The sequence below is a fragment of the Bos mutus genome, chromosome 2 (assembly GCF_027580195.1).
Source record: "Bos mutus isolate GX-2022 chromosome 2, NWIPB_WYAK_1.1, whole genome shotgun sequence".
NCBI lineage: Eukaryota > Metazoa > Chordata > Mammalia > Artiodactyla > Bovidae > Bos > Bos mutus.
The window spans coordinates 119,040,222-119,055,802 of NC_091618.1; positions in this window are offsets into that span (position 1 = coordinate 119,040,222).

Genomic DNA, 15,581 nt, shown 5'->3' on the forward strand with positions numbered 1-15,581 from the left:
ACCCCCAAACTCAGGAAGCATGAACTACTACCTTGCTACTCAAAGTGTGGTTTGAGGATCAGCTCTTTCAATATCATCTCAGAAATGTGTCGATATGCAGCCTCTCAGCCCTGCCAGATCTGCTGAACCAAAAGCTGCATTTTAATTAGATCCCCTCATGATTTAGACGCATATTCAAGTTTGCAAAGCACTGGCTCTAGTGTAAAAAACAAACAAGTGTTACAGGCAGAAGGTGGACTAAAGAACTAAGTAGCCAAGTAGACATCAATCTGACTAAATTATTTGTTGCAGCCCCATGAGAAGCCAGGCCCTGAGCTGGGTTTTTCTGGAAATGAAGGATTGAGGCCAGGTATGGTTAGCCTGATGCCCTTAGGGCAGAAAACAAAAAGGCTTGCGCCTAAGGAAGACTAGGACTTGTGCTCCAAGGGGAGACCAAGCAAAGTGTAACCAGGTTTGGAAGAGCAGAAGCTGAAGTTTAGAGGGAGATCAGGAACCATGTAAGCAATTGCACGGACTCTCTGACAGATGGAAATGGTAATGGGGAAGCGGAAAGGTTTGTTCCAGGCAGAAAAACAGCACAAGCAAAGATGCAGAACTCACAAGACTGCTGTGTACTGAGGGAACACTGCCTTCATCTAGACAGGGATTCTCCAATTACTTCACAGAGACTCACGAGTCTGTGATGATGCCTCAGAGACTAAGGGAAGGGAGGCCAGTGGGATTACCGGGGTCCCTTATCAACCACGTAAGATATTCTTACAGTGGACCCCACCAGTGAAAAATAAAATCTGAAGCATATCACTGAGCAATATACAAGGTATACTGTATTGCTTCTAAAATTATTACCTATAGCTCTGCCTGGCATGTAGTCAGTACTCAAATATCTACTGAATAAATTAAATAATGAATGAATCTATGAGATCAAAGTAAAAAATGTGGAGCTACTCTGGGGCTAGACTGCAAATGACCTGAAATGTCAGACAAGAGAGAGGTTTATATATCACTTGGTAGAGCACCGAGAAGAAGTTTATTAGCCAGTGACTGAGCTTGGCTCTGCTTTAAGGAGCTTATTCTGTAAAACGAGTGTAAAATGGATTGAAAATGAGAGAGGCTGGAGACGGGAAACTAGTCAGGAAGACATCCTGGTAGTCTCTAGAAGGAGATAAGTGGAGTCTGAACAAAGACAGTCACAATGGCAATAAAAAGGTAGAGAAGTTGGCATTGCGAGGCATCGTGGAGACAGCATTTGTCTGTGAATTATGTGTGGGAAGAAAATAAATTGGAAAGGTTCTAGGTGACTGAGAAGTATAGAAATTGACAGAGTCACCCTTGTTCATGTAAGGAGAACCATGTTCATTAGAGCTACACCTGTTAGATGTGAAGCACCTGAGAATAATATAAAGGCCCCTCCTGGGTGGTTCAAATGTCAATATGAAATTTAGGAGAGAAAGTGGAAATAACCTAGCACTAATAAGAGGACACCACTGAATAAAAAGTCACATGCAAAAGAGTAAAAAGAGGTCATCTATATGGAAAAGAAGATCCAGAAAAATCTGCAGAAGAAAAAAACAGAAAAAGGAGGATAAAAAGTCTGTATGAGACGCTCAGGAACAGAGATGGAGTCGGGAAGGTGGTAAGACATAGTGAAATGGTGGGGTGGTGGGGTCCCAATAAAAACTCAGAAGCAAATAAAAATCAGTGGGACAAACTCTCCTCGCTCTTTAGCTCTTCGAAGACATGGGATTTTATAGGCACAGCAGAAAGCCAATTTTGCTCTTTGTTTCTGTGAACAAAGATTTTCACAAATAAAGCAGTCACTCCAGTGAGAAGTAAACTCATTGCTCGTTTTTTTTAAACATAAATTGTTCCTATTTAAAACTGAGCAATGATATCTTCAAACTCAGCTGGAAGAAAAAAAAAATCTAAAGCTGGGGAGGTAGTCCATGGATTTTATATTCTTCCATGGTGGGAGGTCCACAAAGCGTTATCTATGTAGACATTTCACCTTTTGGAATTGTGTTTGTTTTGGAGGATTTTTTTTTGGTTTTCTTGTCTCTGAGCCAGGTCACCAGAATGAGAAAAAAAAAGTGCTGAGAACACCTGATATACTTTAATGAATCCTCACATAATAGTTGCACTTTATAAAGTTACCCTCCAACTGCTGACAGGTCTCACTAATTGGCCATGTTTGGGTGACAAGTACTAACGACAGTTCCTTCTCTGGTTTGACTGTAGAGGAGACACCTCCCTTGATTGCCTCAATTCAAGAGGACACATAAAATTCACTGTTTTTTTTTTTTTTTTTTTGCTATGTGAATCTATATATTGGTAAAATACTGCAAAATATCAACATTATTTAAATATAGATGCTACTTAATGGTTATTAAATTTCTTTAAAGAGATCACTTACATAATGTAAAACAATACAATGCAAATGGAATACATAAGGAATTATACTGCAAAACATTTATATTATGAGGATGACTCCAGAGAGAACAGTAATTTTTCCTTTATTAGGAGAATTCACCTTCTCAAACGTGTTTTTACTACAAATGTACCCAAGGGAGGTCAAGCAGATCTATAAGAACAGCTTTTTGACTTGTGGTTTTCATTCCAAGCTTCCTCAAATCACTTCTGGAAACGAGTAGGAGTGTAAATTATAAATCTACAAATACGTGATTTATAAGAATATAAAATTTGAACTACAGCCAACACTTTAGTCAAATATTTTTTATACCTTAAGAACCTAAGGTAACAACGTAACTTTCAATGCCTATTTGCATGCTAAGGGCATTTATCTGTTACAGGGAAGAGAAGAGGTCGCACATACACTCACTGCACATATGGCATCAAAATAAGATGAAAGGACTCTGAAAACCCGAGAAATTGGGCCCTGAAATACTCAAGGGAGTTCTTTCCAGCCAAATCCTTTATCTAACACATAGTTTACTTTGTGAAAAACCCTTCTTTTTAATTTGACAAATGCATTTTTTTTTTTTTTTTTTTTTTTTTTTACAGCTTCTTGCACTATTCTGTAGCTGCCAGTTTCTAAGCTTTAAGCTGGGCCCTGCAACACAAATGTTTTATTTCTTCTGTTTGAGCATCTTTTGCCACATCTTAACTAAGTTTGCATTCACCTTGGTGAGATGCTCTTGAGCAAAGCCAAACCAAAGAGAACTGCAAACCACATTTCTGCATGAAAATGAAGAAAATGAAGACGCGTTCCCTAATCCAGGAACTTTTGAGGGCATTCCAAAACTGTTTATTTTGCACTTATGCGCGTAGGGGCTTGAAGGCAATTTATTTTCCTTGAAGGACCACAGCATCCCCGCCCCCACCCCCCCGCCACCCACCAGGTTCATCATAAAAACTGTGTGTCCTCCAGAGCTTGTGGAAGAAGTCAGGGAATCAGCGTCCTGCCAGCTCTCCTTCTCCCCACGGGCCCCCGCAAACAACCGTGGCAAAGCAGATGGTCCTCCCCCTCCCCTTCTCCTTGTCCCTTCCGCAGTCCCATCCCGTGCTGACACCTTCACCTACAGCTTGGTAACCGAACCTCCCCACCCCCACCCTTCCTAGGGCTCCCAGCAAGTACAAACTTTGGAGACCTTCTGCTTCGCCGCCCCCATTTCACCTTCATTCATCTGGAGAACTCTTTCTGGATCCCAAGCTTCAATTGCTATCTTCCTCCCACACCTCTGTCCCCAAACTACCCATTTCCCTGTACTAAAGGGAGAGGCGTCCAGCCCAGGTGGCGGAGGCACTGCGGCTAACCACAGAGGGGTGCTCTCCTCTGCCCTGCTCCATCCTCCTTCCGTCTGGGTGCACTGGAGCCCAAGATCCCACACTGGGGACGCCTCCACTCCTCTGGCTTCCACGACCCAGTCCTAACTCCAGAAGCTCACTGGAGCCTCAGCCTACAGCCCGGGCAGGCGGCGGCTGGGCATCCTCCTCTACAAGTGGGACCGCGGGACAAAGTGCAAACTCCATCGGGAGGGGGGCTCCCGGCGGCCCTTCCCTCGGGCGGCGCGCCCAGGTGCCGGCTCGCCCAGTGGAGGCGGGCGGGGGCCCGTGGGAAGGCGGCGCGCGTTCGGGGGGCGCCCGGCCCGGCTGGGCTGGGCGCCCGGAGCTTACCTTCGCGCGCGGGCCGCTGGTGCGTGGGGGCAGTGGCTCTTCCAGCCCAGAAGCTGTTGCTCGCTCTCGGGCGGCGGCGGCGGTCCCGCCGGGGCTGCGCTGGGGCTTCGCGCAGACGCTCTCCCGCGGTCTGCGGCAGCCCAGGCGGCGGCGGCGACAGCTCGGCCGGGTGCGGCCCCGGAACTGTCCAACTCGGGCGGGCGCGGGGCTGAGGCTCCCGCCGCGGCCCCCGCGCTGAGCGCCTGCGCGCCCTGCCTCGCCCAGGTGAGGGGCGTGTGCCCGGAGCCCGCGGGACGCGCCGGGCCGGGGCTGGGCTCGGGCCTGGCTCGGCAGACGCCCGGCGTCCGGCCTGGCCGCGGACCCCCGGGGTCGGACCCGCCAACGCCTCTCCCGCGCACCGGAGCTCGCGACGGCTCACCAGGCGGGGACTTGCGAGGCACACACCCTGGGGCGAATAAGGCGGGACCATTCGGGGGTTCGTTGACACTGCAGAGTCTCCCGCAGCATCGCCGCCTTTAAATCCCGCCTTTCCAGGCGTGCGCGCACCGCGAGGGAGAGGAGTCTTGGTCCCGATGAGGGGGGTCCTCGCGGTCTTCGACCTCGGGGCCCTGGTCCCTGAAAAAAATTTCTTGACAACTGCAGAGGTCCCAAAACCGGGGCATCCAGCGGCGCGGGGGGAGTGGGGGGGCGGGATCTTTCAAATACTACCAGAGTGAAACTCTTCTTGGAGATCATCAGAACAACTATTTGTTTTTCCTCTTTGACCTGCTCTCGGCTGTAAGACACACCGAGCAGCCTCCGCGTTTTTGGCGGAGCCGAGAAGGCCCGCAGCGCTAAAGGCATCGCAGGCTCGCCGCGGATCTAAAGGGCTCTTTTCTTAAAAGGGGGGCTCTTGCTCCTCTGTATTTCTCTTCCGTGCTAGAGTTATCAAAACTATACCGTATCATCGGTTCCCCTGATGTAGGGCATCTTGCGAAAATAATGCGAACATAGCAAGTGCTGGGTTTTGAAAGGGAGAGCGCTCGGACAGAAAACGTTTAAGGGGATAGGAAAAATAATTTTAGAAGAGCGGTTTTCTGAGATTAATCCTTTGGCTGGAGAAGTTCAAGAGGAATAAATGACAAGAGAGTTGTGTTTTACAACAGATTTTTTTTTTCTTTTTTGGACCAGATGATTTTAAAATATTATTCTTTAATTCTCTTCTCAGATGATTGACACTAACTCCATCAATAATTAAGCCAGCAGCTGTTAATGCCCTGGCGTAACAGCACAGGGTAAATATGTGAACGTCCAGTCAAACCAGTGCTATTCTCCAGGGTGGGTTTGGGATTTGACAAGCACACATGCGCATCATCTTCGAGCTTTAAAGGAGCGGTTTATTCCTGCCTTGGAATTAAGGGTTATTGCAGGCACCTGAGGTACCAGTGCGAGAAGGAGCATGATCTGACAGAAGTTTTTCTATTTTTAGAATTCTAAATATCTTCACGTCCAGGTAGGCATTCTCACTTCCTCATTACTAAGAGCAGGCACTTATTTGGTATGTTTATTCTGAAAATTTTACCCTATTTGAAATTGCAACCGGAAGCCAGCACCAAAATTAAACCATTGTAACCCAGAAGTCGGTGAGCTATGCTAATTCCTTAAACTGATTCTTACAAAATCATGGTTGTAAGGTCTCTCCTTGTGTGAAGGATATATAGAAAACGAGTCTTTCATGAGTCCCTGAAGGTCGGTAAGGTGGGGTTCTGGCAAACTGGGACTGGCAGGAAATTCCAGAGGCAAAAGCCTTCCATGAGGAAAACACCCAGTTTCCAACGCCCTGCACTTGAGAGCCGGGAACAGTGTGGTTTCTACTGAGCCTAGATAAGTATTGGTTTCTCCAGGGACCTCAAGCATAGGGCAAGGGGGAGGGGGCCTTTGAAACCTTAAGCCAACACCTGAGATTGCACTTGGAGGCAAATGAGTAACCTCTGCAGAGTGGAACACCTGTGAGAAGTGTTCCCTGCGGTTTGTGCAATTTAGCAGCATGTGCCTTTTTTATGTCCTGCAAACTGCAAGGATATCCTTCTCTTCTCCCTGTCTATTTTTAATCACCTAGAGCAAAGACTTATGGTGGAGAACAGTTTGAGGACTGCATTTCCTAACAACAGCTGAAAGAAGCATAAAATATGTGCAGATAACTCTCCATTTTTCACCTGTGACATAACTAAAAGCTGTGCCTTAATGTCCTTAGCCAGAGCAGGATTTAGGCCTCTGGCCTAAATAATTGCAATGCCTCCTTTCGAAATGTACTTCAACTGGAAACAACAGTAAACTAAAAAAACACAAGATTTAAATACATAAAAACAGCAGCTCTCTAGAGATTTTCTGACTGCTTGTTTGTGCCTACTGCATATCTTGGCATTGCCTATGCCTTTCCAGTGAGATCTGATGTAGGGCGTCCTGCTATCCTCAAACTCTCTCACCATCATTTTCCTAGAACCGTTATTGCTCATTCCTGGCAGCAGTGAAGTAAACCAACTCAGAGAGTGTTAGCCCTAGGATAGCTGCAACACAGAGGGATTGTGCAGCAAGAAGTGGTCCCTAAACCTTGAGAAGAAACATAGCAGAAAGGGATTAATTTGAACCTGTTTCTACTGTTTGTGTCAATGAGGTGTGTGATGCATTGCTTCCTATACATTGATGAACTTATGCAGACAAACTCCTTTTAACTGTTTATAAACCTATACTTTCCAGTGGATACAGAACTTGGTATTAGCAAGAAAAGTATCAACACATTTGAAGACTTCATCAATCACATAGTTTTACTTTCTAAGAAATGAATAGAGCCTATACATAAGAAATGGATAAATAAGATGTTATAAAACAAGGACCTATAGACATTTTATTTAGATTGCTTTGCAGCCATCAGCAATTTTCTGGTCTCAGAACTGGGGACCATATTTTGAAAACCACATGATGGACACACAAGAAAACTGAAGGAAGAGTGTGTGTGTCTGCTAGTCGCTCAGTCATGTCCGACTCTTTGCGACCCCATGGACTATAGCCCCCCAGGCTCCTCTGTCCATGGAATTCTCCAGGCAAGAATACTGGAGTGGGTTGCCATTCCCTTTTCCAAGAGATCTTCCCAACCCAGGGATTGAAGCCGGGTCTCCCATATCATGGGCAGATTTTTTACCATCTGAGCCACCAGGGAAGCCCAGAAGTTTCAAATTCCAAATTCAGCTCTCACTTTCAAACCTAGAAACCTTAGTTTCTTCATCCATAAGACAGGGCTTCCCAGGTGGTGCTAGTGGTAAAAAAGCTACCTGCCAATGCAGGAGATGTGGGTCTAATCCCTGGGTCAGGAAGACACCCTGGAGTAGGAGATGGCAATCTGCTCCAATATTCTTTTTTTCTTCTTTAATAATGTTAGCTCTTTATTTTGGCTGTGCTGGGTCTTCCCTGCTGCTCGGACCTTTCTCTGGTGCAGGGAGTAGGGGCTCCTCTTTCTTGCAGCGCCTTTCCTGTTGCAGAGCATAGGCTACAGCTGTGTGGGCTTCAGGAGCTGGAGCACATGGGCTCGGTAGTTGTGGCTTTCAGGCTTTAGAGCATAGGCTCAGTAGATGTGGCACCTGGGCTTAGTTGTTCTGTGGCATGTAGGACCTTCCTGGATCAGGATCGAACCCGTAGGTCCTGCATCAACAGGCAGATTCTTTACCACTGACCACCAGGGAAGCCTCTGCTCCAGGATTCTTGCCTGGAAAATTCCATGAATAGAGGAGCCTGGTGAGCTACCATCCATGGGGCTGCAAAGAGTCAGACATGATTGAGCACACAGGACAGGGCTAGTTATAACAGCCTTGTCTCAATGGGTTGCTGCAAAGATGTAATGTATACGAAACACTCTGAAAACTACACGGGTACCATTGGTTGAGAACTGTCTTCTTCATAGTTTGCTTTTCCTCTACTGCTTTTGAGGTGTTCTGCAAACTTTCCTTCAAAGTGCCTAATAACTCCTGTTGAGCTCTTCACTAATCTCCACTATGAATCTTTCCTGATAACTCTACTTGAAGGTGGCTCCAGGGTCATATAACGGAGATAGCGCAAGTTCTAGTGCTAAATGAGTATGACTTAAGCTCTGGCTTAGTACTGACCCACTAGCTGCCTGATGTTCTTCATTCCTTCTAACCTTCCATTTCCTCATCTGTAACGTGGGAAAATAAATATATCTTCATCATAGGAGTTATCCTGAGGATCAAAGCAAACAGGAAGGTATTTTTCAAACTATAAAAACACCTGACAAATGTTCATTGTGATTTATTTTAACCGCTATTTGGGAAGTAAATAGATTTATCTCCATATTAGGCAATAAGATCTAAAATGTCTTAGAAATACCAGAAAAATTGTATATTTTTTTGTGTATATATATATATATATATGGGATTTTCAGAGCAACTTACAACTAGATTGAAGATTATGCAATGTTTTTAAAAAAATAGGCTGCTAAATAATATTTATATACAAAGATACATGAATATTGCAAAAACCATAAAATCTTTCCACTTCCACATATTATCAGAAATTAATGGAATGAATGTGACATTTGTTCTTAAAAGCTCCAACTCAAGTTCAACAAAAAATTCTGTTTTTGTTCAAAACCACTGATGTTACTTATCTTAAGATGTCTGCCTACTCAAGATAGATAACAGTGAGTTGAAACACAAAATGTTGAGTTTTTTTTTTATCAGATAATTTTCATTCTCATTTTCTCAAACGTTTGATGAAACATATGAGATGGGACAGATAGCTCTTTAAGGCTAATGAATTGGTTTCATGCAGAAATTCCAAATTTGACCCAGACATTTATATCTTAAAAAATGAGTATAAAAAAGTGGAGGAAGTTGTTTTAAATGAAAATCTTAAGGCTATTTCTGAATTGTCAATTTGTGTTTTACATTTATCCCATTTCTAAACCTAACTGTATTATCTTTTAAATCTAATTGAAGTATCTGCCTTTAGAGGAAGGGATATAAAACTCATTGCTAAATCTCAGACATCCTTGAGGAGATATGCTAGCCTTTTTTTCTCCCTTTTCTAGGGAATTGTTTTATGTTCTATTTCTAGTGTTCTATTCTGTGAGAAAGAATTGTCTTTTTAGCCTACAATTATTTTTTAATTAAAGATTGAGTTCCCTTTCATCTTTCTTTTCTACCTGAATATTCTTAGCAGTGAATAGCCATGTATTGAAATTCCTTTCTCACTAATATGCATCCTCCCTTTTCACATTGAGCACATTATGATTTATCTTGATATTTTAAAATTAATTATTTTTCCTATGTGTGACCAAGATCTGTTTTTACCTTTTCCTCATAAAAGCTTATTTTCTTGAAATCTAGTGGGATTGGTGCTTTGCTGTGGCACTGTGCCCCCTTCTCTGAGGAAATACCATTTTTATGTCCAGAAGTGATCGATACTGTAAAAGTGTTCCTCCTGCACCCTAACCCCAGATTTGAGGAAGTAACTGTGACTCTTCTTATGCATCTGTCCCTCTGAAACTTAATCCAGCACTGCCCTGGGACCCGAGATAAAGGTTGCATGACTTCACGTTACTCCCAAATCCTTCCCTGATGACGTTGCAAGATTATTACCTCAGTTAGCACGTATTCCCCTTTGACTCTTTTCTCAGAAATGGATATAAAATAATTCATCTTCTTTGGACTGCATTTGCAATTATAATTTCCCTCCACTTTTTGTAAATTTGAAGATGTGATACTCCTTTCAAAAACGTTGATCTATTTCTTAGTTTTAGCTTTTCATCCGTGCCCTTGTGCGTTTAACTCATAACCACCTGATAACTGGGGAAGCTCCCTGATGATTACAACTTTTTGATTTAAAGTTGAATGGTTTCACAAGTTTCTCACTTTAACCTATGTCATAATTTTAGATAAATTATGAGTGTTGAACTTACTGTGTAGAATAATTTTCAAAAGCCTTCAGTGTCTAAATAGCCAACACAGAGCTTACTGAGGAATACTGTGTCCCATGTACTATAAATGCATTGTCCCATTTATTGTAGTAAGAATTCCATAAGGGGGAAATATTGATGTCATTTTACAGATGGGAAAAGCAATAAACCATACATTTGCAATATACACAAGGTCACACATTGGCAGAGCTAAAGTTCTAGTTCAAGTTCTTCTTATCTTTAAAAAGCTCTTTATATGCTGCTTCTTGAGGTTAATCAAAAGTATTGATTAGACTGTAAGCTCCACTGGGAGTAGAAATCATATCCTCCTTGCTCTATAGTCCTGTATAAGACCTAACATATAGTTCCTTACAAAGAGAAGCTCAAAATCTGTGTGCAGAGTAAACGGTTTCTCATTTCTGCTTTTCACTGACTACAACTGCCATCTCTCCATCTTCTGAAGCAATTTTCAGCTTAGGAAACTTAAGGCAGAAAAATTTTCAGGAAAGGAATTGAGAGAGCTGAGGAGAAATACCCTATTTCTTCCCAAATTCCAAACACATTGTAGTCTTTGAGCTCTCAATATCCTTCTGGTTTGGACAACCATCTGAACCTCTCTAAACAAACTCCTTGCAAATGGTTGCTGTCTCTTATCTTTTCAATACTATTGTCTGATTCTTAGAGCCCAAAACTGTTTCTGATATTTTGCATTCACCCCTCCCCCACCCCAACCTGCAGTGCCTAGGACTGAATCAAACCAGTTGTAGGCACTCTGTGCAAGCTTGAATGCAGCCAGTGATTTTCCATTCTTATTCTCACATTCACAGTGCAAAGAGCAAGACCTGACTCTCTGCTGCACAGAGGAAGTGATGCTCAAGAAGCCAGATTAACACTTTCACTCAATCATTTCAGTAAGTGAAGGTGAAAGTCACTCAGTCGTGTCGGACTCTTTGTGACCCCATGGACTGTACAGCCCATGGAATTCTCCTGGCCAGAATACTGGAGTGGGTAGCCTTTCCCTTCTCCAGGGGATCTTCCCAACACAGGAGTCAAACCCAGGTCTCCCACATTGCAGGCAGATTCAGGGGGCGGGGGGTGGGGCGTGGACATTATGAGTAGGAGTGGAAAGATTCGAATTCTTTCAAGTACCTCAACTATGCTTTAGCTTGAAAAAAAAAAAAGACTTGAACTCTATTAAAGTCCCAGTTACTTGGAAAGCAAGCTTGGGCAGTTGAATCAAATTCCCTGAGCTGCTTCTGTTTCCCTATCTGTTCTGCTTTAGCACTACCTTGAAATCTTCTAAATTGACCTCCATGAGCCTATTAACACTTTGCTCTCTAGCCTGAACTCATTGCACTTACTTCATATTTTTGAGTGAAGGTTTCTCACTTTAGATACAAACATCTGAACTTCCAAAACAGATCAACTAAATAGGCAGTTTACTACATTATTGAACATTTATTTGCTAAAAATAAGATTCTTCAGAAGGTTTGATTTTTTCCCAGTTGTATGATTCACAGTGTCTGGAGACATTTTTCGTTGTTATGAGTTAGAGGGTTGCGGGCATCTAGTATGTAGAGGACAGGAATGTTGCTAGTGTGTGCTTAGTCGCTCAGTCGTGTCTGACTCTTTGCAGCCCAACAGACTGTAGCCTGCCAGGCTCCTCTGTCCATAGAATTTCCCAGATAAGAATACTGAAACAGATTGTCATTTCCTATTTCAGGGAATGTTCCCAACCCAGGGATCGGACACATGTCTCTTGCATCTCCTGCATTGACAGAAAGTGGGTTCTTTATCACTAATGCCACCTGGGAGTCCTGGAATGCTGCTGAATAATCTGTAATTCACAGGTCATAGCTCACAGCAAAGGTTTATCCAACAATAACCAAGTTTGGTAAATTAAGGGACAATTTTTGTGTGGACAAAGGGCAGGGATATGCAACGTTCATGCTCACTAAAAATTAAAAACATTTATTTAAAACAGCATCCCATAACATCAGATTACTTGTTTTTCAGAGGTTATACAAAGGTAAAGCAATATGGCAAAGGTATGTTGAAATGGATGTCTTATTCATTGGTGCAACTTTTTCTACAAGCAGTGTTTTGTCATATTTATCAAACTCTTAAAATGATTATTCCTGTTGGTTTGGTAATTTTAATCTAGAACTATAGTTTAATGAAATAATGCTAAATGTGGAGAAAATGAGCCACAAAAAAAAAAAAAAATGTTTATCAGGGCCTTACTAATGATAAGAAGAACTGAAGACAACCTAAAGGGAGTAGTTAAACATATCCCATTAAAGGAATATTATGCAGTTATTTTTAATGATATTTGTTAGGACTTTGTGTTAGTAACGTGAGAAATTATTGATTGTGATATAAAGAGGAAAGGAGAAAATAAATGTAACATAGCATGATCACAACTAAGCAAGATAAGTCAATGCATGGCAAGATTGAAGGAAAAGCAAAACCCATCCGTATCAATTGATTTACAAAAGTTATGGTTGATGCAACAGGTCAAGCACATTATATGTCACACAATATATACTTGGATATATCATCATCATTGTATTTTGCGGTTTGTACCATCTGATTTTCCTTTCAATGTGTTAAGTTTTCCTTGTTTAGAAGCCTGAGACGAAGAGTTTGCTTTTGATTCTCTACATCATACTAAAGATGTGGTTACATGTTATATGAGACTATCAAACAGCCATGCTTGCTCTCATGCACTATTGATGGTACTGTAAGTTGATATAACCTCTCAGGAAGTTACCTGATTCATGTGCTCATCCTTCAACACAGAGGTCCCTCATTATCCTAGAGGCATATCCAAGCAAAGCAGCATGTACAAAGATGTTTGTTACATTGTACTTTGAATAAGAAAAAATTGGAAATGGCAACCCACTCCAGTATTCTTGCCTGGGAAATCCCATGGATGGAGGAGCCTGGCAGGCTGCAGTGCATGGAGTCACAAAGAATCAGACATGACTGAGTAATCAAAACTAATAACAGAGGAATCTAAAATAAATTGCCTTATTATACATTAGCTAAACATTTTATAAACATAAAGTATTCACATATTAACTCTTACTATAAAAGTAATAAATGCTTTTCAAAAATTAGTTGGCTGGGCATGAAGTAGCATACATTCATTTTTAGCAGTGATAATGCTCAAGAATGCCATCCAAGCTTATCCCAAGAATCATGAAGTTAAATTTCATTTGTTTTAATCCAATCACTGCATCCTTTGACCTAGATGAGCTTCTGTACTGCTGGGAACTCGTTCTCAAAACAACCCTGCCACCTCTAGAGGTCCAATTATGAAATATTTCTTCTTCAGCACAATTCTAAATTTATGTATACATTTTCCTCATTTCTATTTCAAAAGCTTACTTCTAAGCAAGTTTTAAGTTGCATACAGGTTTCCTGCTTATCTTCTTCCATTGAAAGAAAAAAAATAATGTTCGGGTTGGTCATCCAAGGTGAAAATTGGGCAAGGCACCAGCATACCGCTCTTGCCCTGCATATACACCAATAATAACAACTAAATATCCAGTCACTAAGCCCTCCCGGTCCATTTTTGCTAACCTGTAATTCACACTCAGTCTTCCTTTTCATCACTCCTGATATACTGATACCCTTACACCAGGTCCTTTTCAACTATCCATTACTTATCTCATACTAAATTCTTACGGAACATTCAACCATTTCAAAACCCACTCTCTTATCCAGAAGGAGAAGCTTAACTCTTGCATTCCTGGATGGGAGAAACCCTCCGACTTGAGCGTGTCAACTTTCTTCCTCACCACAAGGAACACTTCAGAATTTCTCTAAATTTATCTCTCTGGGGTAAGGCCTCCTCTATGCACACTTGATGCCAATTTCTCTTCCTTTCTTCAGTGCGATCCCCTCTAGAGTCTTCATCTCATTTCCTTTCGCCTGTCTCCATCACTGGAGATAATATTTGATCTTTCCTACTTTATTCACACTGCCCTCTTAAAATTAATGTATTCATGGGGTTCCTGTTTTCAAAATAAAAAGAACTAAAAAACAGAAAGGTTACTTTTCTTGACTTTGTTTCACCTAAAGCTATTGTCTTCTTTCATTTTTACTTTTTCATCAGCATATATTTAATAATTTAAGTGACTATGTGTACAAGATCCCCTGCTACTTAGCTCTGTTTAGAGTTGCTATTGCTAAGTCACTTCAGTCGTGTCCGACTCTGTGTGACCCCATCCCTGGGATTCTCCAGGCAAGAACACTGGAGTGGGTTGCCATTTCCTTCTCCAATGCATGAAAGTGAAAAGTGAAAGTGAAGTCACTCAGTCATGTCTGACTCTTAGCGACCCCATGGATTGCAGCCCACCTGGCTCCTCCGCCCATGGGATTTTCCAGGCAAGAGTACTGGAGTGGGGTGCCATTGCCTTCTCCACTGTTTAGAGTTAGGGATATAGAAGTAAATAAGATACAAATCTCTGATTTCAAAGTCTAATCTATTTCAGGAGGCAAATACCCAAAAACCTCCTTGGAAAACATAGAGTCCAGTTGCTGTTTAAACTTTCTTACCTTCTCCTCAGTCAGATCCATTATCTCCTCAAAGTTCCACTTCCAATAAAATCAGTGGTTTATCGATTCCCAGATCTCAAGGATTTCCAGTTCTCATGCACTTCAATTTTTCTCATTTAAGATGATGCTAATGATTGCAAACATATTTTCACAGGCATGTTCAAAGTTAATTCTCACAATAACCCTATAAGAGAGATATTCCATCACAACCCCAAACTCCCACCCTCATTCATCAGATGAGGCTCAGGAAGAGAAAGCCACCAGTCCAGGATCACCCAGCAAGTACATGACAGAGCCTGGACTTGACCCCATATTGTTAGATTCTAAAGCTGGCATGCTTCTTTAACCCCGTACCTTCTGTGGATGACTAAATGGTTGACTGGAAGCATCTATATTAATCAACTGTGTGCCGTAGAGAATGCAGAATGTTTGAAAACCTTTTTCTTTCTCTAACTGTCTTAACTTGACAGCTTGTCATGCAGCTCTAGGCATAGAATTACTGCCCAGTAATTGTTGCTGTCTAGGTTTCAACACAAAATACATGCTGACCTTAGGTACCTGGATGGGAAAGACGTTGCCTAGTTTTACTGAAGTGCTGTCCTCAGGATTCCTGTCACGGAAGTGCCTTATACGTGAACCAGTTTGGCAATAAGATCTTTTGGTGCCTAACTCAACAGCCCTAGGCTTAAGAGCAGATGAACTCCCCTTTTATTATATTTCACTACTAAAAGATAATGCTTTAGTAAAGTTTCAATTTACAAATAATCACCTTCATTCAAATATTTTCAAGTAATCAAAGAAATTGGAACATCTTAAACTAATTTCATTGTTGATTTCTCAACCTATAAAGTGTTAGTTAGTCATGTCACTCTTCTCAACCTCATGGACTGTAAACTTCCAAGCTCCTCTGTCCATGGAATTCTTCCCCAGGCAAGAA